Raw genomic sequence first — 26319 nt, forward strand, 5'->3', positions numbered from 1 at the left:
ATGTGTGGGAGAGCATCCGTGTTGTCCGTATCAGCAGCACATTGCTTCTTATCGATGCGTCGTGCTCCGTCGAGCAGATGTACCGTAGTGTCCCTGTCTCTAGCAGGTCATCAATTGTGTGGTGTCCGGTTAGGGTCACGGTGAATACAGGTCTGTGGACTTCCTATCCATGTGGTTTCATGCATATGGATTGTCATTTCTCTTCAGTGAGCTCCTAGTACTGGAATTCCTGGTTCATGGAGTCAGTATATGTTTGACCGTATGTTAAAAATGCCAAAAGGTTTTTCAAAGTGTAATTTATGAGAACTTCAACAATACTGGGCACAATTTCAATTATGCTACATCCTTACCGAGATTTGGTGTTATGTGTCTTTTTCGTTTTAGCTGCTCCATCAGGTCTAGAGTAGTTTGTCACTGTGGTTTTTATTTGCATTTTCCTGACAATGAATGATAATGAACACCTCTCTGTGCCTGTACTGGCTGTTCATGCATCTTCCTTTTTGAAGAGTATCTTCAAATAATTTGCTTATTTGCATTATGTTGTCTGTTTGTTATTAAATTGTGAAGTTTGTTTCTGTATTTTGGATACGGGTCATTTGTCAGGCGCAGGTGTGAGCATGTTGGCTCTGCTCTATGGCTTGCATTTGCATTTTTTTAGTGGTGTTTTCAATATCACACATTTTTAAATTTGACAAAGACCAATTTTGTCAATATCTTTCCATTTTGATGAATGCACTTTATGCCCTAAGAAATCCTTGCAACCCCATAGTTGTGAAAAATTCTTTCTATGCTTCTTTCTAAAAGCTTTATCAACTTAACTACTCTATTTGGGTTTACAATCCACCTCCAATTGGAGACTGACACCATGGGAAGGGAGGGATGACGTCTAGTTTAGTTTAGGTTTTTCCCATGTGGACATCCAGTTGTTCTGACACTGTTTGTTGAAAAGACTGTTCTTCATTCATTGAATCCCCTTGACACTGTGGTTGAAAATCAATTTTCACTTCAGACATGTGGGACCTTTCCAGGACCCTTCCATGCTCTCAGCTATTAGACTTCCATCACTTCTACACCACACCACCTTGGTTACCGGAGATTTGTAGTGAGTTATGAAATAAAAAGGCAAATCCTATGACTCTGCCCTTCTAGTTCAAGTTTGGGCTATTCTAGGTTCTCTGTCTTTCCATATACATTTTAGAATCAGCTTGCCAATTTCTGCATAAAGGCCTGTTGGGTTTTGCATTCTGCATATCAACTAACATTCTAATTACAAATATTACACCGTGTTATTTCTGTGTCACAATAGACATATAGAGCATCACCTTATTTCTGTGCTAATTCACTCAGGATTCAACATCCTCCACAAATGCCCTGTTCCAGAGAGATTGTTCTACTTACTCTCCCAACGTGCTTGAACTTTCTAGCTTCTGTGTTTCCCCTCCTGGGCTGTCCTTCCTCATCTTCCTGGTCAGGGCTCCAAAGAAGAAGGGTGTTACCTCTCTTTCAAGAGCAACGTTTCATCTTGGCTCTACCCACATATCCTTGTTCATTAGCCAGGAGCAACCTGCCTCCTCTAACTGGCTTCTCTCTGTGATGGGAGTGTCCCCGTGTGCTCCTGACATGGATGTCCCACATCTTCCTTACCTGTGTCCCTGGTGGGCTGTGTGGCACTCACAGTGGCAGCCAAAGGACAAGGACACCCGGAAGCAGGGCTGGGTGTCAGAGTGCCAGGGGCCCTCCCTTGAAGCTGAAGGGAGAGCCCTCAAACCCTGAGGCGACTGGCCTCACCCAGAGAAATGCAGAGGGGTTTACACTGATAAGAAGCACCTGTCCTGAGGGCCTAGCCACACCAGCAGCCAGCCACCCAGGGGACCAGAAGCTCATCACCTCATGAGCCTCACCACTTACTGTACTCATGTATGGTCTGCAGTACAGCTGGTTAGAAAGGCAGACCCAGCTTGGATTGCTGATTTAGGGTCTGCATTTTAATTCATTGCTCAGGAAATCTGGTCCCCGGCAGGTCAGTGGGAAGCTCTACCCAGGTGGCTATGCACCAAATCACCCAGAATAGCTATGATTAATTGATGTGCATTATCTGTATTGGTAAGAAGAAGAGATGAGAAGGTTATGTTCTTTGTTCAGGTTCAGAATTAGGCTTTGCTTCTCTTTCCATTGGTGATGCTTGTTCAGGTGTTGCACAGTCAGCAGGAGGCAGGCAGGCAGGGGCAGGGATTGGAGGGATGCCAGCAACTCTCCCTGCAGTGCTTCCTATCCGTGGGAGAGTCATAGCCTCCAAACTATCAGTCTGGACAGCCTCAGGGGTAACGTATGGGACTCAGGGGTAACAGTACATTGCCCACTGGACCCAGCCTGGGCCTACTGGGACCCTGAAAGGCCTGCAAAGTCTAGTTCTGGCAGTGCCTTGGTCTTGGTCTGTCTGGTTTGGGACATCTATCATATAAATAACCAACTCAAAGGCATGGCCTCCGTCTTCTGGGGAGTTTGATGAGATAAGTTTTAGATATTCTTAGTTTGAGGAAGTCATGTTGCTCCTAAGTTGAAATACGCATGTTCTGTTACTCATGAGATAATTAAGGTGAGTCTGGACAGATTTCGTAGCTCTTCCCCGTCTGTGAAATGTAAACACTCACCTCAAAAGTTATTAATAACTATCAATAGACAAAGTGCATAAGTCGTTTCTGAAGTTGGGCATAACATAAGAACTTGAAAAATATTAGCTATGATAAAAATAAAAAACATTAATAATAAAAAGCCACAAAATTTGGAATAAGCTGCTAGATTTTGTGTGTGCACGTGTGTGTGCACACGTGTGCTTGGGTATCTGTGCCCTCAATACATAGAATGATTACATTAGTGAAGAGTTGATAGGGCCCTATTTTCAAAAGCTAGGTTTTAAGAAGCCAGCATCTTGATGATATATATATTTTTTGAGATTTATCTTATGGAACACAACCTTGCCTTCACTCAATATATGCTGAGGATTACAGACAAGGTGATGGACAGATTTCTTATCTTTTATAGATGTCATCGGACGTGTGATTCCAGTCTCTCGAGCATCAGCCACATAGATAGAAACAGAAGCTACTCAATAAATAGTTATGGTCTTGGTTTGAGTCAATCGCCATTTGCCAGAGAAAGAATGAATTCAGGTGACTTTAGATACAAGGATCCTTCTGCAAGTGATAATCTTCCATCAGTCATGCTAACATTGAGGGATATTTGCCTTGTGCTGTGAGGAGATGCCCACCTCTCCTCTTTACTTATATTTCTCCTATAATTGTAGTAAAAGTTTACTTATTGGAAACCCAAATCACTAATGGCATGGCCAGGAACACGAAAGCAAACAGGAACATTCTCCACATGGACTTACAGAGGCCGTGGCACTTGGAGGTGCATCTCCTGTGTGTAACACGGGACAGCCCTTAGCTCCCAGACAAGTTTTGGAAGCCCATGAAACCACTGTCCAGACCCATCATGGATTAGAAGGCACAGGACAGAGGACACGGTCCCATTACAGGGAGTGGGGTAGTCAGAGGTTTGGTGGGTGGGCTGCGTGTCAGATGGGCTGCCCGACCTCATCACCCATGGGCTCTGGCCGTGGCCTCAGCCCTGCTTCAGGGAGCCTGACACAATGCACACCTCCAGGACCACAGTCTCTACGACCAGCAGGCCTCTCCCCTTGAGTTCTCTGCTCCGAGACCGCCCCCCCCGCCCCAGCCACCTCTCCTTAGGTGTCTCACAACCACAGACCTGAAGTGTCCACATCTTCGCCCCTAATCCCACCCTCCTTCCCATCCCCACTGTGGTTTCTCTTGCCTTCCCTCACTGACCGTTGGGACCAGGAGTCTCTCCTCCCACAGAGCCCCGTGCACAAGGCAGGGCACCGCCACGGTGGGGATGTCCCCGTGCTGTCCGCCTTCTGCACCTCGAGTCATACCCCGACAAGACACCCATCCCGGCCTGCTCAGGCCCCTGCACCAGCCCCCAGCCGCCTGCCTGCCTCCCTCTCACTGGCTCCACCCTGTCCTACTACGGCCAGAAAACTCTCGTCCAACAACACATCTAAGCCTGTCACAGCCCTTCCCATGCCCCCAGTTCCAAGCACAGAACCCAACCCTGGCAGGTCGCCCCGTACTCTTCATGGCCTCTCCTCTGCAGACCCTGCCACCTGTGTCTCCTCCCTGTCCCCCACCCCTGTGCCTCTCCAGCCCCCTACTTGGCCCAGTGGGCCCCTCGGCCCTGCCAGCCTTCACCCTCTTGCACCTGGGCCGGGGCTGCAGGAAGCGGCTTCCCGCCCCGGGACTTCACCTGCGATGCCCAGGCAGGTGCCACCTCCTTCAGGGGACCGGTGGCGCAGGCTGCGTGCTCCCTTGGCCCAGGTCATAGCCCTCCCAGTCCTCACGAGGACGTGCTGTGCGGCTCCCATAGTCGCTGGGAAGTTGCAGACGTTCTTTGATTAAATCCCCACAAAGGTTTTCTAAAATCGGAACATTACTAAGCCACTTCACAGTGGAAGGCAGGTGAGGGAGGAGTGAGTCCTCCGCCCAGAGTTCCCTGGTGCGGAGGCCTCGGCAGGGGGCCCCCTCCGGGCCTTCCCCGAACCCCGGGTGGGGCGCAGGGCTCCTCTACGCCTTCTGGGATGGAAGCAAAGAGAACAGACAGCGGCTGCGAAAACCTAGGGTTGCTGCTGGCGGATGAGCAGGCGCCTGGTGGGAGACTCGGGCATGAAGGGCCGCGCCCCAGCCGGACACCGGCTATCAGGGAGCAGCTGCCCACTGACAGCATCACGGGTGTACTTCCTGGAGGAGGCAGCCCTGCTGCATTTACTGTGCTCATGAACTCTGCTCCGGATTCATGTCTCCGGGAGGAGACCCCGGAGGACCTGGGTGGATTTGTGTGCCGTGGCCCAATAGCAAAGCACGGTGACTGGCAGTCTCCCCAGGATGGTGTGGCCCGCAAGAGGGGTACCCGGGCGCAGCAAACCCGGGAGTTGTCCTGAGTCTGGCTGGTCCAGGGCACCCCAGTCTGGGTGAGCTTTACCGGATCTCAGCTCCACAGGCATCTGCAGTCGGGGACACAGGGGACAGATGGCTCTGCTGATTCGGGCTGGGCTTGCCCACCAGCTGGCTCATCTAGAGTGGTGGGTGGGGGTGAGAGTGGGGGTGAGGGTGGGGTTTGGGGGTTGTGGGGGTGGGCGGAGGTGCGGGGAGTATGGGGGTCTGGGGGTAGGGTTTGGGGGTTGTGAGGGTGGTGGGGGTGTGAGGTGTAGGGGTGAGGGTAGGGTGTGGGACATGTGGAGGGTGAGGGGTGCTGCTGTGGGGGGTGAGGGGGTGGGGGTGTTGGTGGCATTCATGCAATTAACCTAATCAGAAATTCTTACCCCAAACCAGGATGCCGCTTTGAGAAGGAAGGGCAGAGGGCCAGGTTAAGGAGCAACCACACTTGCTGCTCCTTTGGCTTCATCCCAACATGGTGATCGTGGGAACCATGAGCGCCCGTCAGCGCTCAGAATCTGGAGCTTTGTGGCTGCCACCGCATTCACAACACACCCGTCTGGTCACTTTGGGAAAGTAAGTCTGGAATTAACATAAAATTTTAAAAAGTCGTTTTTTCAAAAGTTGCCGTGGTATTTGTCTTGGCTGAACAAATTGCTGACAAATGAAGCCCTGCTAACATTTTATTTCAATGTTTAGATAAATATAATTTGTGAATAGCCAATCATTTGGGGGTATAAATCATCACTTGTTGATTCTCTGTAAAATGCACTTTGCTGCACATGGGTATGTTAAGTTATATTTATAAAATAAATCCATTGATTTGTAATGATCAATTAATTTAAAAGAAAAATTTAAATAATATTTCTTTATGTATGTACAGAACTATAGCTTAACTTACACATAGATATTAAACAAACTAAGCTAGTTGAATCAATATTCTTGAAAATCTTGTTCATTGCATATATGTATACGTTTATTTTAAATTTTTTGTAGTTGGATAAAAACTCTGTTCCTAGGGTTAATAGCCCAGTATTCCATAATTGAAGCATCCATGAGATGTATTTTAACAGGGGTGGGGGGCTCTGGCTCTCCAAGAGAAAATTAGGCAAAGGAAATTAAAATAACAGTTCAATAATTTTTATGGGAAAATTAGATTTTCCAGAAGCTTCTGCCATAATTCTGACTCTCAGAGCACACTCTGCTTCATCATTGGGGTACCGGGTTCTCAGCGGGTCCCTGCAGCTGAGCTGTGGGTTTCAAGGGGGAGGATGTTCTCATTTGTACCAACACAAAGGCCCACATTGTCAGAAATCCAACCAATTTGCATACTTGGATGTGATACATGGACTTTCAAAAGAAAACTAAACAAAACAGTATGTCTGATCTGGCATCACGGATATATTTCTGATTCTGAGGACACTCATGTAAGATGACAGAAACTCTGTAAGGCTCATGTTGATGGACTGTATCTTGGAGAGTCCCAGGGTCCAGTGGTGGCCCTGACTGGTGATTTACCAAGAAAAGGAACAGTCAGTCTGCGGGTGTGCTTGGGGCAGAGCCACCCGTGGTGGGGGAGGTGGTGGTTATAAGAGTAAAACACCATTCTCCAAAGGTGCAGCGCCCTGGATCAGAAATATGTATTTCTATGTTTTGTGCATCATAAACAATGATTTTACTTTTTTCTTGGCTGTTCATAAGAAATGTTAGTCGAGTTAGTAACCTAGAACAAAATGGGTTGGGCTAGTTAAACCAAATATAGTCTCCAAAAGTGTTTTGTTGTTGTTGTTTGTTTTTGCCATTAGGGAATTTTTTGTTTGTTTTTAAAGAAATAAATTTGCATTTAACGATGAGGTATTTTCTTTTCTAAAATGCCCTGAAATAATCAAGATGGTACCCAAGAAGGGAGAGTTAAGACAAGGGCAGAACACAAGCCAGGACCAGATGGATTTCCATACCTGTGTCATCCACCAAGTGCGATGCAGACCTCGACAGAGACTACACCCCCTTGCCCAGAGCAGCACGAGGGACGACTCACCCAGATACCTCATCTGAGTTCTGGTCTCTTGGACACTGTCTTACCTGGGGGAACCAGGTGGTTGTCTTCCCGCATTGTCTCTGGAGCTACGTCCTCAGGCAGCCAAGAGTCCTGCTCTCTGCCCAGCAGGGCAGGTGTGTATACAGGAAGAGGTCTGCCCAGCAGAGAATGCCATGGGGGTGGGGGTGGACAGGGGGAGGCCTGGTGTAGGATTTGCTTGCCACAGGGTTCACGTTCAGGCTTCCCCACAGTAGTGAGAAAAGCAATATTGGGAATAGGAACAGTTTTCACTTCAGGCCATTAGGGCCCTCAAAGGTTGAGAAGACCTTTTGAGGCCCTGAAACCTGTTGAACAAATAGGCATATTGATTTATATGCAGATTGGTTTAGAGGGAGAGAGACTGTTAAGTGCCAAAGGGACAGTGTATGCACCTGCCCTCTGCAGGTGAGCCAACCCCAGCTTTCAATCCACTCACCCATGTTCACAGATGAATAAGCCCAAAAAGAGGTGAACAAGTGTGCCTGGAACCTGCTCTGTGTGCAGTGGATGTGCCCTATGGGCACACAAATCCAGAGGAGGAGCCCACCTCTCAAAGTGAGCTGCTGCGGTTTGCAGAAGGACATTTCCTCTGGGGGCGGGCAAAAAGTTTCTGTTGCTATGAAACAGCAGGAGGAGAGAGGCCAGGGGGACAATGCATATAAAAGAAGTTAACTTGCAGGAGAAAAAGGCCAAGGGAAACCCAAAGCCAATACTGTACTTAAATTCCTATTGGAGGCATAGAGAGGAGAGCCCTGACTGCAGGATATTGAGTCAGTAATGTGAAGAAGGGTTGACTTGAACTTCTTCCAGAATGTCCAGGGGAAAAAACCCAAAGGCTTGAAAACCAGCAAATGACAAAGGCAAAAAAGGGATTTCTACCACATGGGTAATTATTATTATTAGAAATCACAGTAAATCAAAACAATTTATCAAAATATCAGTATAATACCTAGAAAACTTTCCTGGAAAAAGATCTCTGTATCTCTTAAAAACTATTGTGTCAAAGAAAAAGTAGCATGGTTAGACCTAACCGTATTCTGTCTTTTTTTTTTTTTTTTAATTTTCATGTGTAGAAAACGAAACATCCTATGAACCCCAGAGAAAATATAAAATAAAGCAAAAACCAGGCTGTGTCAGGTGTCTCTCAAGATAATACCTGAAGACAGGGATGTTACAAATCCAGGGCCTGGTAGCCTGAACTCACCAGAAGGAAACTAGAAAGGACATTTTTCTCAAAAATTCCATACCCATGGGAGTTTTATTCAAATATAAAAGTAATAGATATTCTCAAGTATTTAGAGATTTAGGAATCTCTGTGTAATAATTGGGGGAAAGATTCCTGAAGGCATGCTCCAACTGACTATGAAAGGAATAAAAATTGCAAAGAACAAGATAATGACACTCATTATTATAATATTATAATAAAGAAGAATCTAGCTGAACATAAGTGACTGTGACCAGTATGGCTTCACAATCAATGCAAATGCCAACAATAGTTCTTGAAAAAAATACTGTGTGTCAACAGGTTGAGTATAAAATATAATTAAGCTAACAAAGCCTGGATGTAGAATAGTAAGGCAATAAAATCAAATGACATCTGTGGGGAAAAAAAATCAACCTTGTTATATGATGTGAACTGTTAAAGCCCTACATGTATATTTTTAAATCTTGCCAATTGGTTTAAGAGATGTTTTGCTTTATGACAAAATTCACCCAAACGATTTAGGAGAAGGTGCACTGTTTCTATTTTTAGATATAAATTGTTACATGTTCCAGACTCTTACAAGTTAAATTGCTGATATTTTTGCGGAATGTATAACACATTTTATTCCTTGTTTAATTTATTTATTTTTGAAGACTTCATTTTTAAGTAATCTCAATATCCAACATGGGGTTGAACTCACAACCCAGAGATCAACAGTTGCACACTCCACCAACTGAGCCAGCCAGGTGCCCCCAAAATAAATATTTTAAAGCAAGCCAGGAGTGCCTGTCACAGTGCTGTGCCTGGTTGCATGCTGCTAACACAGGAGATAGTGACTGAAATGGTGGGAATATGATCACATGATTCGGCTCCATAGAAACAGCACACCAGGAAGACATACGGGTGGCCTTGGATTCTTCAATTCATCAAATTCTGTATATTTCCACAGCACATCATTTTTTTTAATGGGGGTATATTTGACATAGTGTACATTTAAGGTGTACAACATGCCAATCTGATACAGTCATATACTGTGATGATTGCCATTGTCATTATAATTAGCACCTCTATGACATCACATAATTACTATTTCTTTTCAGTGGTTGGAATAATTAAGATCTAGTGAAATGATAGTTACCAAGGGCTAGGGGGTGGATGGATAGGACAGATGTTGTTAAAGGGTACAAACTTGGCAATGAATAGTAAATATGTACTAGAAATCTAATGCACAGTCTAATGAATGCAGGCAATGATATGGTCCCCCCGAATCTTGATGACTGGCAGAGAAACTACTTTTCCAACATCCCCACACTTGTGAAAATGATTTGCTTAACCTGAGTGACAACAATGGGCTCTGAATCCCTGTCAGTTGGGCATGAGCCTCTCATTCTTGTGGACATTCCATAACATTCACCCCTCTGCTTTCACCCCCGCCCCTGATCAATGATGGTCGTGGCCAGAAGGCTCTAGAAAGGATGAGGTTGTGCTGGGGGGTCTGGTAGATGGGGAATGAGAGGCCAGCAGGCTCAGAAGCAGCATGCCTCCAGCAGCAGAAGAGAAGAAGCCCACTGTGGCTAGGGCAGAAAGTGGGAAGGAAGCCCATGAGGGCAGGGAAGAGCGGGCTGTATTTTTCTCTTATGCGTTTTTAAATTAATTTTACTTGGATCAGAAACCATACTCTATATGATTTTAATTCCTTTGAATTTACTGAAAATCTTTTTGGCAGTTCAGCATAGCATCTACATGCATTTGTGAAGAATGTGCATTTCCCTGTCCATGGGTAGAATGTCCTATGAATATCAGTTGTGTCAAGTTGGTATTGTTGCTGACTTTTATCTACTTGCTCTATTAGTTACTGAAAGATGACTGTTGAAACTCACATGCAGACTTATTCATCCTTCCCTTCCGTTGTATCTGTCAGGGCTTCAGGGATTTTGACACTGTTGTTTGAGGCATACATGTTTACTGTTGTTTCGTCTTCCTGATGAATTGTCCTTATTTCTTATTATCATTGTGGAATGTCTTTTAAAAAGTCCCTATTAATACTTATTTTGCTAAGTCTATTTCGCTTGTTACTAATATAGCCAATCTAGTAAAGGATTAATGCTAACGTGATATCTATTTCCCATGCTTTTACTTTTTTATAAAAATATTTTATTTACTTATTTGAGAGAAAGAGAGTATGAGAGACAGAGCATGAGCTGGGGGGAGGGACAGGAAGAGGGAGAAGCAGGCTCCCCGCGGAGCAGGGAGCCCAACGTGAGGCTCGATCCCAGGACCCTGGGATCATGACCTGAGCCAAAGGCAGACGCTTCACCGACTGAGCCATCCAGATACCCCTCCATGGTTTTACTTTTAAACTGTATATGACATGGTCACAGTGGATATTCTGTGGATGATACACATTTGAGCATTGTTTTTTTAATGCAACCTGACAGTCCCTGTCTTTTAATTAGAGATTAAACCATTTATATTTAATTCAGTTTTCTATGACTGTATTTAAATCCAGCATCTTGCTGTTTATTTTCTTTTTTTCTGCCTGATTTGTTCTTTGTCCATGTTACATTCTTGGGATTTCTTGCTCCCCTTCACAACCTCTTTTCCTCTGCTTTACTAACAAGGGAGTAACTCTTTCCCACCCTCAATCTTACATGGCACATTTCACTGCGATTTAAAATCCTCTAGGGAAACAAACAAAGGAGCACTTTGAAATACTAGTGTCTTTCACTGTCTTATGTCAAAGGTAAAACTAGAAAGGGAGTGTGTTGGACTTCCCTGAAAGAGAGACAACAGGCCTGATGATCAATATTTAATGATCCTGCCCATTCTACTCCCAAACTATTGTTAAGAAGACAATGCTGCTGGGGCCTTCCCATGAAAACGCAGCCAATGGTGTCAATAAAAACCATTAATGGTTGTAGAACCCTAATTCATTATGGCAAAAACATATGGCAAGGTTTTGAACCCTGTCTCTGTCTCTCCCTCTCTTATCTATCTAGTCTATATTTCCCATCATTTAGTTTGGAATTATAATTTGTAAAATTAATACTCTGACAAATTTCTCTATGACTTGTACCCCATTGTCTCTCCATGCTTGGCAGTGAGAGTTGGCTTAGTCAGTGACCCACAACCTGATGTGAGTCTCAGCTGCGCATTCTCCATAATATCAAGAAAGAGGAAATAAAAGCTTCCATATTATTTGCTAACAGGTCAATGCCAGGATCATATATTGGAGGTAAGTTAGCATTTTCTATTTTATCGAACATTGTCAGTTATTTTGCCCTAAGATTCTAGGATGCCATAGATTTATGACCTAAACCGTTATAAGCACAGGCTATTTAAAATACGTAACATGTATATATTTTGCAGCTCTGTATGAAAAGGAGGGTAATTTCCAAAAAATAAATATCTCATACAAATTTCTTTGAGAAAAGTCGGAATAGACATATAAATTAAAGGGTTAAGAGAAACGACATAACATTTCAGGAATTCAGAAAGCTTATTTCTGCATTTTATTATGGGTGATGATGGGTATCACATGGCATTTGAATTTCATTAGATAAATTTAAAAATGAGTGTAACAATTATTTTTAAACAAACTTAAAAACACAACTCACTTATTTACAATTGTGTAAACATAATATAAAATACATAAATATGATTTTACAATTATTTTAATGGGAACAAAGCAACACGGATTTGAAAACCAATGCTCTAGAATGTATTTCTAGACACAGAATTGCTGGGTCAGTTATGATTAATTTTTACTTTACTATATGTTGCCTAATTTTTCTCCAAAGTGGGTGTGCTCAGATACGTTCCTACAAGCTCTCATATTTCTATCCTGTTTGTGAATAAAATATTATTTTTTGTTATTTTACTTGTCATTTCTTCTACATTTCTCTAGTGGGGTTGAGCATCTGTTTGTAAGTATAAGATTTTCTCATTTGTGAATTGTTTGTATTTGTTATAAATTTGTAAGGCTTTTAATATTTTCTAGATGCAATCTTGGTTTTTTGGTCAAAAATATATTCTTTTAACATGTGGTTTATGTAGATGACACTTGAACAACGTGGGTTTGAACTGTGCAGGTCCACTGTGCAGGTCCACTTAGACATAAATCGCTTTCAATAAATATATGTACAGTATATGTTTTTTCTCTTTCTTACAGTTTTCTTAATAACCGTTTCTTTTCTCTAGTTTACTTTACTGTACAAATACAGTACAGAATACATGCACCGTACAAAACATGGGTTACTTGAGTATTTATCTTATTGGTAAAGTCAAGAGTAGCAGTTAATTTTAGGGCCATCAAAAGTTACATGTGGATTTTCAACTACAGAAGGGGGTCAACACCCTTAATTCCTATGTTGTTCAAAGGTCAACTGTATTTTAATTTTGATTATAGTCTTTTTTGCTGTGAAAACTTATAGATGACAATTAAATCTAATTTATCAATCATTTTTTTCATAATTTATATGCACTTTTTTCTTATTTAAAAAATTCTTCAAGGTTGCTACTTATCTTGCTAGATTTTATTTGCAGGAAATTTATTTACGAATATATATACATATATTAAATATACAAAAAAGTATAATGTATTATGTTAAGTGACATTATTTTATATTATTACTATATAACTATATGCAACAGTGATTAGCCTATACATTCCCCCCCCATGTTCCTAGAGATTGTGAGCAAATAATTCAAAGCCTCTGCTAAGTTACCTCATATGTAAAACGGAGATGACAAGAATTATCTCGCTGTGCTGTTGTCAGGATTAAATAAATAACTTTATAAAGCTAATTATGTAAAATGATGCCTGGTACATTAATAAAGGTTAGGTATCTTTTTCTTATTATTACTTTTTATTTTTCATATTCTTGCTTTAATGTCAAGGTTATGCTAGCACCATAAAATAGCACATAATTCATTTTTGGATTATTGTAAAAAACTCTTATTTGTTGTTATACTTCATTTTATAATAAATATATTATTTCAGTGTGAATCTTTTCTTGGTCAACCTTCTGTATTTTTATTAGTCTTTTAATGAAAAGACTGGTTTTGTTCATGTTATTTTTTTCTTAATGTCTTTTATATTTTTTATATTCTTATTTTGCTTTTCTAAATTTCCTTCTTGAACTTCGCTTCTACCCATTTTTTTTTAAACTTTTTTGCTTGATTAATGTTCTCTATCCTTCTGTAGTATATGAATGTAAGGTAATAATTTTCCCTCTAAATATTGTGTTGGTGCACTCTAGAAGTGTTCTCACTATTATCAGGCTTGAAATACCTTCTAATTTCCAATGTAATTTCTTCTTTGAGAAATAAATTATTAGGATTTGTATTTTTAATTTCTAAATGCTTTAGTTGGTTATTATTTTGTGCTATTTTCTAAGGGTATTTTGTGGTGGACAGAAAATGGTCTGACATGAAAATGTCAGGCTTTTAAACACTTTTTTGAATTTCACTGCATGTTAAATTTTCAAAAAGTGGGTATATTTAAGAGTGAATGAGAATTTTCTAATCACTGGGTGCAGAATTCTATGGATATTTATTTGATCAATCTTGATAGCTTATGTTATTCAAATCTTTTTGAAAATTATAATCAACTTAATTTGCTTGCTCCATCCACTTGTATTTTGTTAAATTTAATGATTATGGTTATGGATTTTTTTCTTGTATTTATATTGTGAGTGTATATTCTGAGTCTATGTTATTATGTGCATGCAAGATAAGCACTTTTGTAGTTCCTTGGTGAATTGCTATCTTTATCATTATGAAATGATTTTATTTTTCCATATGCTTTATTAATCAAAAAAATCTTTCTTTTGTTATGATATTGTTACAATGTCTTTATTCATTAGCATTTTCTGTGTATACATCTTTTACTTTTTCTCTTTCCACACTTTTAAATTGGATGCTGATGGACATTCTTTTGTTTCTCCCTGAAAATGTTTATCTTTAAATAAAACCATTTATTAATTTTACCTTAATTTTCACTGCTAACATATTTGGTATCATTTGTGTCAACTTATGTTAAATTTTTCATTTACCATGTACTTTCTTCTCTGAGTCTACTTTCATTTGTTTCTTTGTCATTAAATTAGATTTCTCTACTCATTTTCCCTTTCTTGTTAACCTCCTTTTCTTGTTAATTGCTTTTTTTTGCTTTTTCTATTTGTGTAAGAAAAAATCAAAATCTCAGTACGTAAAATCAATGAATAGCTTTATGCAGTTTATCATTAACATCACCGTCTTTACAAACAAAATTTTAATGTTTAGCTCTAATCATGTTCTCATTTATGACGGTATTTTGTTCAATATATTATTTCCCTCTAGTTTTTCAATTCACAAGAGCCTAATTTTACAATATATGTTTCCAAATTTATCTAGATGTTCACCAACATTGATGCTTAACGTTTTCCCCTTGTACTCCCTGTTTCTATGTTCAAATTTATAAAACTGAAGTGTGACCTTTAACATCCCCACAGCTGTGGTGACACAATGTGAAGATTCTCAGTCTTGCCTTTGTTTCTGAAAATTTCTTTCTTGCTCCATTTTTGAATGATTGGTTGTTCATGCCAAGTAATTGTCAAGAGAAAATCATCAATAGTCTCATACAAAATAAAAATAAACCAAAAACTACTTAAGAAAGAGATCTAAATAGAATGAGATGTGGACACAGGATCATTTAAGACAGAAACAAATTCCGTTGAAGCTCCAGGTCTGGGCGCTGTAGCTGAGGGGATTTGATAAAACTTCAGGGAAGACATGTGGAATGATCATTGGGTAGGCATATATTTTGGGTTTGAAATTATTCCCATGGTATTTTGAAACATTTAATTATGTGAAATTCTAGACTACTTTTATGCAGGTTCATTAAAACAATCTTCTTATCCATCTTAAAATAGGACTGCCTTCTGCTTCTAGCCTTTGGAGTATATCTTTAATTTCTCTCTATATTTCATATGTTCCATCTCTTTATTTTTCTGAGCTACCCTCTGAGAAATTTCCTTCTCTGGCTTCCAGTTTAGCATCACTTATCCATATGTGACCACCTATTTAATTCTTTGGCTACTTGTGAAGAATTCTACCTTTATTACTATAGCCATGATATGTGATGACTCTTATGATCCAAGAGTCCCAAAGCACTGTCTTTAATATTTGCCCTAGTATATGTCTACTGGGGGTGAATGCTCTATGCTTCTGCTTGTCTGTAGGTATATTTATCTTACACAAATTTGAGAGGGACATTGTGGTAGGGCGTAGAAATGTGATGTGCAATGGTCTTCCAGCACATTTACTCATGAGATTCCATTGGCCTCTCTTGCTCAGTGCTTCTCTCAGACAGTTAGCTGTCAGCCTTATTGTTGATCCTGTGCCAGGATTTTCCTCTTTGGATTTAGTTTTTAGTGTGTTCCCATGAATTTCCCAGGTGTACTTCTCTTTGTCCTTATCCTGATTGTGATCCCTAGAGGTGGAAAATACGTGGGTTCATATTCATAAATTTGCTAGTATCTCTGCAAATATTTTTTTTTCTTTCTCATTTCTTTTCTCTTTGAAGTCTCCAATTACAAATTTGCTAGCCTCTGCCGCAGTACCTTATCTGTTATTCCTATCCTTTTCTCTGTTTTCATGTCCCTCTTTCTTTGGGTTTTAGGGTAAGATTTCCACAGATCTATCTTCCAGGAGTTTAACTCTCTTTTCTCTCTCTTTCACTAATTTTACTCTGAAACTTACTGTCAGTTGACTTCTTAGTTTCTATTATATTTTAGTTGTAAAATTTCTTTATTTCTATTATTTTCTTTTTGGTTCTCCTCTCCTAGTGAGATTTTCCAGTGTGTGATCTTATTTTTCATATTTTTAAATTTTCTTAAATATATTATTCATCTTTTATAGTGCCTATCCCATGACCTCAAGGTTTCCATTGCTTGTGAGTCTATTGTAATATTTTTCTTGGTTTTACTTCATCATGTACTGTCTCTTGCAAGCTTGGTAATTTTTGCATAAATACCATACATTGTGAATAAGCTATTTGATAGGCTCTGAATTTTGTTACTTTTCTTTAAAAGAATATTTATTCTTTCTTTTGGCAAGCAGAAAACCTGAGGACTGATGGCATTTACTCATTCAGGGACAACTTCACTTAAGTTCAGGCTGCTATGTGTTATTTTTACTATCCATGCTTACGTTTTTCATTCTGAGAGATTCTATTTGTTTATTTTTTAGAATCTCTTCCTTCCTTCCTTCCTTCCTTCCTTCCTTCCTTCCTTCCTTCCTTTCTTCTTTCTTTCTTTCTTTCTTTCTTTCTTTCTTTCTTTCTTTCTTTCTCTTTCTTTCTTTCTTTCTTTCTTTCTTTCTTTCTTTCTTTCTTTCCTCCTTTCTTCTTCTTTCCCTTTTCCTTTTCAAGATTTTATTTTTAGGCAACCTCCACACCCAATATGAGGCTTGAACTCACAACCCCAAGATCAAGAGTCATACGCTCTACTGACCGAACAAGCCAGGCACCCTCAGAGTGTTTCTTTCTTAGTGTTCCATTTTTCAAGAGTATTTCATTCTTTCTTATGTCTCTAATATATTTATTATGTCTTAAATATATTTATTTATGTTTATATTTATCTCTTTCTGATTGCTTACTTATTGACACTTCTAATTGCTTTGGTGTATCTTTGACTTTTGGTGATTTTTCATTTTGTAATTTTTATTATGAGTTTACTTTTCTCTTCCTCAGTGATAGTTTTTCCCTCTGATAATTACAAACATCTTGGGGTGTGCAAATAATGTTATGGAACAATGATGTGTTCACCTGGGACTCCACGACCTTTAGCAGTATGGAAACATAATTTTACTTTATTAGCATGGTGACCTCGCACCACAAAGAGTAGTGTAAATTCAAATCTCATACCCACTCACTCAAGGTGACAGCTTGGAATTTTTTCTCTTGGGAGGGAGGTAGTTCTAAGTCATGCCAAAGGCAGGCAATGACCTTCCTTGCAGCTTTCCTGGGAGTGGATTAGAGGTTTATTCCCACTCTGGGTATGTAGTGAATTGCCCTTTCAGGGTCCTCGTTTTATGCCAGAGTCTCCACTATGCATTTTGTCTTGAATGGCCTTCTCTCCTGTGCTGATGGGTGTGCCAAGTCCAAGCTGCTGGGCCCCAGGACTGGACTGTCTCAGGGACTAATGCACTTCTGGGGTGTTCTCCACACCTGTCACTCTGGCCTTGTATTCTGGTCTATTGCATGATGCCTGCAAATTTGACTTCCCCTTTAAGTCCTGCCATGTGTCCTATCAACTAATTATATTTCATTCATGCTTCACGTTTGGAATGAGAAGAAGTCAACTTTATTTTGGACTGTTTTGTGGTCAGAAGTCAAATCTGTTGGCATTACACTTATGCCTTAGTCCTTTGGTGCTTATCCTCAAATGTTCAAAATTCAGTCTCAAGTTTTAATTTTTAGGATAACATTTTCTGCAATGTGATGCAAAAGCATTGAAATGCAAGAGAGGGCATCTTTTCACTCCCTGGGTCTGCTGTTGATCCCTGAGACATGGGCATGGAAATCATAGCATCTGGGGCTGAGCAGTATTCAGGGAACTAGAAGGGAGTGTGTGTGTAAAACATCACTGAGTACTTCAGTTATTATCCTGCTAAATGTGATGTGTCTATTTATCATTACATCGTCATCCAATTCAACAATAATTCACATATGTATCATCACTGGAAGTCATACTTCAAAAGGAACAAACTGACAACACACAGATTATCATCACATAATCATTCAATCTCATTTGTTTTATACCAAAGCTCTTAGAATATGCGAGTATATCTAAATAAAATAACTATTACAGTTGAGTGGAGATTATTACTTTTTTGGACCATTCAACTAATGTTCATGTGTTAGAGACACTTCATGAAGATAGTAACCATCTGTTAAAGTTAAAAAAAATCTTTAAGACTGAAGTGTGGACCCCGGGACAACTTGCTATTTTACTGGTACCTGACTTATGTCGGTAAGTTAAAATAAGTCATCTGCATGTTTTAGTAGATATGTGATACCAGTCCAAAATTTTCTAGTGTTCAGGGGCCTGATTTAGTATTATAATATTGTGTTAGATCACTTGTGACAGCCAAGGAAGCAGATCCACCACGGGCCCAGGCAATATCCTGAAGCTTTCTGGGATAGGTGATCTCCAGACCCTGACTATACAAGGGCTTCCATTAACTCAGAATTAACCTAGAGTCTCATTTACTCTAGGCCTGACATATGGACCATGGACATTGAAAGTGATGGTGGATTTGTAAACACCCAAACTTACCACCGCTGATAAATGGTAATTATATGTGCCTTAATAGACATAAAGCAAGGTGATCAAGCTACAGACGCTCCTCTGATTGGCCTTCCCCACTCAACAAGCCTGCATGAAGAACTTTAAAAACTACTCAGTTTTTCTCAAAAGGTAATTGGAAAAACCCAAAGCAGTTAAAGACATGTGAGCCCTATTAAGGGAATATGTTTTGATTGAAGGATTGACCTTCAATGCAAATGTTTCTGTGCATTAATCTATAAATAAATTAAATGAATACTTTAATGTATGTATACTTGATTATCTCTGTCAAGTTGTATTTTTAGTAAGTTTTCTACACATCAACTTGGTAGAACTTAAAACAAATCTGTTTCATACTTTCAAAATATAATTTTATTTAGGAAACCTGAAAATTTGTAAGACATAAACCGCACAATTTTTCTGCACTTGAAATTGCTTAACTATTGGGTCTTGGCTATTTGGGTAGACCCTCAACACAGAGTAGAGCTTTGTCCTGGACTCAAATTGATCTGTGATGAGAAGAAGAATCCATGATCACCATTATATGATCAGTAGGAAATCCAACATAGCGATAAGGAAGTGAAGGGATATCTTCCCTGGATCAGAGTGTGAACCTAGTCAGGGCTGCAGAGGCTAACGACCAATTGGAGAGCTGCATGGGACACATGGATGGGGCTTCCGGGGGCATATTCAGGGGTCTTGGGGCTAGGGCATCCACAGCAACGAGTTTACAGGGCAGACAGGGAAGGTACAGAGTGGTCTGGCAGGTGTGGAGGGGAGTGGCAGGGCCCGAGGCTGCCGGGCTGGGTGGCCAGGCTCCTGGGAGTGGTCACTGCCATGTGGTGAGGCACAAGAGGGATCATGACCTGTTCCCACCATATGGTGAACCTGCTCCCTACAAGCCCACTTCCTTCAGCAAACCTGAAGCTAAGCCTCACTTTCTGCAATCCGGAGGTGAGGAAATAGCTCATGGGAGGAGGAAAGCAGAGTGTTCAAGGTGAAATCTCAGCCTAGATCTGAGAGGCTGTAGGTCCTGGGACATCCCTTCCCATGGGGCTGGTGGTGGGCATTTGTGGCCCAACAGAATGTGGTTGGGAGTTTTCGGGCTCCATCCTTCCTTCCCACCAGACGCAGAGATGGAAGCACTATTGTCTCCCACAACAAGCCTCCTGTGAATTCCATGTGTGGCCCGTGGCCTGCGGGGCAGTGAGCCTGGGTTACCTCAGCCATGGCTGGCCTCCCGGGGCTCCCTCAGCTCATACATGGGATTGACCCTAAGGCAGTGAGATGCCCATCCCGCCAGTGGCTATCCCCCAGCAGAGACATGTGATTCCACAAGGCATTGCTGCCTGGGGGGATGAAGCTACTGGGCATCCCGCTCAATCCACAGGGCCGCTTGACCCTAGCCCTGCTAGAGAACTTCTTTCTTTACGAAGACATGTCTCCCCATGACACCACCTTCTCTCCATGGGTGGGCACCCTGCAGGGGGTGCCCAGGTCCCTGCACTGCCTGGCTTGAGGCTGTCCTCGTCATTCTGTCCCTGGGCCTGCCACTCCACAGCCTCTCCACAACAGGTAGTTCTGGGGGTGTCCAGGAAGAGATGGGATTCTGACTTGTGTGTTCTGCATAATAATAATAATAGCAAGGACTCAGGCAAGACATTACAGAAGAAAAATCCTATGAAAAAGTTTTAATGCTATCTAAAGGGATACATTGCAGATGTCTAGAAGATCATCCTGGCAGAAACCTAGCTGACCTGCCAATCAGGACTGCTCTGCCCAAACACCGCCCATTCACCCTCTGCTGCCTGCCCCTCCCTGGCAGGTCTCCCCAACCCCTGTGTGGCCCCTGCCTCCCAGGTCACCTAGGCTATACGTAGTTGGAAGGTCTTCTGCTAATGAAAGTACTCGGGCGGGTTTCTTAGGGAAGAGAGATGCACGAAGGTTATAAACATTGGTTAGCAGGGTTGGGGGATTGGAAAGTCTGCCCCACAAAGCACCAAATTACCCAGTATCGGTACATGGCCATGTTTGTCTGACCAACAGATCCCTTCTTCATAAAGAGTCGCTTTAGGTCTTTAGCTGCTGATCATTTTGCCAAAGACAGAGGTCCCTTGAGTGAGCCCAACTGTCCATCCCCGAGTGCTTGCTGTATGGATGCCTTCGCCTTCCAAGCTCTGCGGGTCTGCGCCTGGGAACAAATGTGCGTGCACAGGGTATTCGAGCTGAAAAACGCCCAAAGAATAAATGAGGTAACCAAGAGTGGTTTGGAGTTTGAGGAGCCCCCAGAGGAAGAGAGGGAGTCCCTTGGCCATGCGGGGGAGACACGGGGCACTTTCAGGACACACATCCATACCTGCCGCCTATGGTTGCAACGACAGCAAGCAGTATTGAAGTTCACCTGTATGTTTTCCTCGAAGTGTTTAAGCCTTCACCACGGCTCGAGAGCAAGCTTCATATGTAACCAATGGAACCCCTCTTCCGCAGAGGAACCCCTGGCAGGTTATTCCCTTGGGAGAGGCCTGGCCAGGCTCTGTGCTGTGCCGTACGTACTTTGGGGGGGCATCTTTGGAGGTCAGAAACAGAGTCAGTGCACCTCTTGCTTTGTGTGCTCATTTTAGCCAAATGGAATGATGTGGCTTCAGTTCAAAGAAGCAGCACAGAGATTAGGAGGTGGCAGTCCTCAGGACAAGGGTCAGGTGGGCGCTCCGGCCAGGAGCGGGGTCTCTGCTAAGCACGTCCAACTCCAGTGCAAAGGGCCACCCAAGAGCTGGATCCACCTAACCCCTTGTGAAGTCAGGGAATGTCCCAGCAGTGGCAGGCACTGCAGCAGGAGACTGTCGTCCTGGCACCGCCAGCCATCACCCTTCCCTGCCAGCGAGCAGGGACACTAGTGTGGCCCCGTCTCGCATGATCTGCAGGGGCGGCTGCATGATCCACGGCTCTGCTGGAGCCCCGCAGGCTGCACGCTCAGCTACAGACCCGGTACCCTTGGCGGGTTTCCCGGACGCTCCTGTGTGACTGTTCCCGGACTATCCAGTTGTGAAATAGGTAAGTGACAGGGGTCCTGCTCTAATTAGAAACTCCTGGAATCCATGTCTTTCCCTCCCAGAGCAGTCGTGTCTGGTTTTCTTGCACTGATCGCGTTGGCTAGGAAGACTTTTCACATATTCGCTAGCAAGCCACTGTGGCCGACACATGGTGGTGGTGGGGGGTGTCAGCTTTTAATTGTAACTGTCTTGCAGAGCGCTGTTGTTTTAATATCCTGTATAGATTTTTATGTAATACACTCACTTGCAGGCAGCCCGAAGCAAGAATCAATTCTGTGAAGGGTTCTTCTTTTGTTAAAAGCCAATCTTGTTTTAATGATGCATGAAGAAATATTCGAGCATTGACATTTTTCTGTCAGGTTTCTTTTGAAAAATCAATTAAGATAATACTGCTTTGACCTAGTTATCTAGTTAATGCTTATTAGGAATGTAATATGATTTACCGTCAGCATAATAATTTTTGTATCTTATCCCATTAGCTTGTGCATATTTCAAAGTGTATTACACAATGGTCACTTCTTAAAATGTAATGTAGCAGAATACATTAATTAGATTGACTAGGGTCATTAGACAGGAACTATCTCATTGGTTCCTTGTATCAAATTTGTATACAATCTCTATCAAGATACCGTAGTATTTACATGGCTAAAAACCTATTTCTGAATCACAGGGAGGATCTCGACTCTCTCCGCCCATCGCCAACTGTCCTTCCACAGTTGACAAATAATAGATACTTTGGCTTCAGATTGACCGGTTTGGGATTCGTCATCACGGGTGGAACTTGAGTAGAGCAGATTTCAGATGAGGACTGTGCTCCCCGGTCGGGCGCTCGGGGCCCGTCGCTGAGCAGGCCTGCGGGTGCCCTGAGCTCCGGGGTCCGACCCTGGGTGCCCGCGCACCACAGCAAATACGCAACATCAGGTCTGCATCGAGAAGAGACTGAGCCACTCTTTGTTGCCTTTGTGTTAACAGCTGTCAATGGCACTGTCAGAAGGGAGCACTCGCTGAGACCTTTCCAGGGAAGTTATTGATTTCTGCCCATTTGGGATTCCAGGGTACCTGGGGGCCGCGGGCTTACCCTTGCGGAGCAGAGCCCGGATCGAGCCCGCGCCGCCGTCATGTCCGAGAGGCTGCCTGGGGGTCCGGCTGTCGCCTGCCTGACATCGGCTGCCCTAGCTCCGGCCAGCTGCCCCAGATGGTCCGGGTGGCAGAGCCACGTGCCTTCCTTTCCAGGTGAGGCCAGAGAACCGGGAACGGCGACCAGCTGGGTGGTCCCTTTGGCTGGGGGAGCGGCTCTCGTTTCTCTTCTCCTGGGGGTCCCTGAGGAACGCTCCCATCTTATTCGGTCTCGTTCCACCTTCGCTGGTTGGGCAGGCTGCCTTTGGCATCTGAAGTTATTCCCCATCTCTTCCCACCTGTGGTGTTAACACACCACCAGACAACAGACGACTGAACACACTTGAAACATCCATGCCCTCCCACTGCACCCTGGAGGGTTAAAAATAAGCCAGCCTGAGACAGAAAAATTAGGGTGGCCGTCAATAAAACAGTGGTGTTTCCAAAGAACTGCCTGCTTTATTTGAATCTTTCTGGTTTTCAGATCCCCTCTTCTTTACAGAATCTTTTCACTGAATCATCGAGGCCCAGCGATGCCATTTTGAGCCACACGTCTGCCATACATCATTACATTTACCAGTAAAATATTTGCACTTAACAAAAGTGACCTTGTTTTACAGACAAACATGATGAATTCGTGTGGGTCGCTTAGCGGAGCTGTTCATTTCCAGCCTGGTAACATTTTAATTAATTAAAAGAGAAAAATCAATGCACATGGATTTGGTTTCCTATAGGATATTGTACATTTCCTACTTCAAATTCAAAGGTTTTGCATTTTTATTTTAATTTTTTTGGTTACTCATAATCCATTCATCTCCCCCTCCCTCTCCCTCCCACTCCTGCACGCTCTCTCTCTCTCTCTCTCCCTCTGTTTTAAAATGTATTTCTCTGGGGGCATTTGGAGTCCAAAAGGTTGCCGATTGTTCTTAATGCAGACAGAATCTGAATCCTGTAGTGTCTTGATTTGAATAAAGCCAGGAGTGATGGAGTCAGTGATGGCATCTTGAATTGCTGAGCGGGAAGGCGGCCGGAAGCCCAGCATGGCAGCCCTTAGGAACGAGCGGAACGTGCACGCTCGGCTCAGAAGAAAATTGGGAGGGATCTGAATACAGACTCCATGGAGATTCCTGGCCCCTGAAGCCGGAGAGGGGAGGCGGGCGTGTTGCATCCGCATGCGCATCTGCACGCATCCCCATCTGCATACAGGCTCCAGGACCGGGACTCTGAATTCCGAGTGTCACTTCTAAGCACCCAATTAATTGACTTGACAGTGTGGGGACAGCCCTTCTTTCGGAGACATGCTGTTGCAGGCTGTGGTTTTAATTACGGGAAATGTGAATCTCGGATTAAAATCGGAAACCTGAAATCATTGTTTCATCATCGCTGATCAAACACATAATTCAAATAAAGAAAATTAGGGTGGTAGGCATGAAGGTGACGACTTGGATTTTACATTATTATCTCCTGCCTAACTAGGCACTTTTCCTGGGTATCTGAACTCTTTTGCCTTTTAACTGTGCTTGCAGTTGCTATAGTGATGGCATAATTTTGTAATGGTCTAAAAATGACACTGGCATACACACTGACAGATAGGAATTAATTCACTAACAAGTAATTATGTAGCGAAATGTTGACTGCCATACAGAAGGTGCGCGGTGACACATTTTCTGTTTTTCGGGGATGGCAGTAACATTAGCGTTGGTCATTAGTGGTAGACATCTCAGGAGTGTTGGATACAGACTTATATGCAGACCTATTTAGTTACCTGTGTGACAGCCTTGTTCCGGACACCAGAAACAGCTGTCCTAGCCTGTATGAGCCAAAATAATTAGGCCTGTCATCTTCTCCCTCTGATTTCCCCTTCAACCTGCTCCACAAAATGCAAATATTTTGCTTTCATTGTCACATTCACCTTGACATGGATATTGCTTTGGCGCATAACTGGATAAGATGACTCAGAATTTGCATTGTTCATTCTAATAAATTTGCTTCCCCTCCATCGCATGGCAGGACCCATCAGATAAAGTCTCCCGGAGTGTCATCAATCACCAACCTTGACAGACGGCTTTTGCCTTCATTTGTTACATACGAGAACATGCTTAATTATTTGTCCTGTAATTAGTTGGGAAAATGTCAGGAAATGTCAACTCTCTGTTCGCCGTGGAAGGACTCGTCTTGAAAGCCAGGATGACTGAAGTGTCATTAATGCTGCCTAACTAGAGGAGCATCAGCTGGGGAAAAGTGAAAGCTTCTAAAAAAGTAATCATGGTGAGTTACGGAAGAAGGAAAACCAGCACCGTAACAAGATGTGAGTCCTATTAGCAAACAGTTGTATTTTTCATCTGCTAGTCTTCACAATAAAATGTGGGCGAGCAAACCGAAGAACAGGTACATTGGATTGATATAATTTCTGTCACATACTCCCCGGCATTACCTAAGCCAATCATGCTTAATGTATTACTATAGGGGGCACCTAATATTTAATTTGCAGATTTAAAGCTCGCCGTACCATTTGAACCGCGCCCGTTCAGAATTCAGTGAATATGCAAAGGTGAACGGCTTTGCATTCATCTAGCAAAGCGACGGATTGAATATGTAAAATTAAAATCGTCATTCTGCTTTTAGAATCCTTTGATAAGGACGGCAAATTGCCATTAATCATCACTCGGCAACCGAGAAACGCAAACAAAAAAACATTTGTAGAGAGATGCGGTGAGGATGACAAACATGCAGACAGTCTGCAGGCACAGAGTAAGTTTGCTGGATCCCCGACTTGCCCACACCCAGAATGCTGAAAAGAGTTCTTTGTTAGTTTCGGCAATGGGCTATCAGGCCTCCACGACATTTCCTGGCTCAATCAGACAGAGGCAGAGGCATCGGAAAGAAAGAACAATTTCATCACATCATGGGCAATTCCATTTTGAAACGGATGCGCTTGGGTTTTTAATTGTGCCACCCATGCTCCGATATCTAACTGCTGTGTGTGCACAGTTGCGTTCTGCGAATGACCTCACTGCTCCACCATTGTGTGCTCGATGCCGCATTCGCTAATAAAACGCCACCAGCAAATTCCACATCACAGGCATCGGAGATCTCTATATTGTTGTCAAAATAATATGCTCACGTGCGATCTTTCTTTACTTAATTACTAACATCATTTTGTGTCTCGAGAACAAGTAAATTATTGTTAGGCCTCTCAAGAAAGAATAATTAGGATGGCATTCTGTAGTTTAACAATTCACAACTTGTCACAGGTATGGCTGAGCTAATTATCAAATGGTTAAACATTTACCCAAGAGGGCTACGGGCGGGCGGCAGTTCTGTGCAGGCAAACTGCATGTCAGCTATGGGCATCCCAACCCGCAGAACCTACGGAATGGATGAGAAGTTTGATTTGCCTCTCCGCAGACCAGACTTCAGGAAGACAGATAAATTATTTTATCTTTCAAAAGCCAACACATGAACGGAGTGTGCACTTGGAGGCTGTGCGAAATGTGCAGACGTCTAATGACCATCCCTTCTTGAT

At 42.5% G+C, this 26319-nt stretch overlaps 1 long non-coding RNA gene across 1 annotated transcript; it reads left to right on the forward strand.

Moving 5' to 3' along the window:
- The first annotated feature begins 5009 nt into the window (after positions 1-5009).
- LOC140598244 (uncharacterized) lies at positions 5010-11702 on the forward strand. Its single transcript, XR_012000466.1, has 3 exons — positions 5010-5161; positions 5412-5591; positions 6906-11702. It is a non-coding gene; the product is annotated as an uncharacterized lncRNA (long non-coding RNA).
- The last annotated feature ends 14617 nt before the right edge of the window (positions 11703-26319 follow it).

Source organism: Vulpes vulpes, chromosome 3 (assembly GCF_048418805.1).
Source record: "Vulpes vulpes isolate BD-2025 chromosome 3, VulVul3, whole genome shotgun sequence".
Lineage (NCBI taxonomy): Eukaryota > Metazoa > Chordata > Mammalia > Carnivora > Canidae > Vulpes > Vulpes vulpes.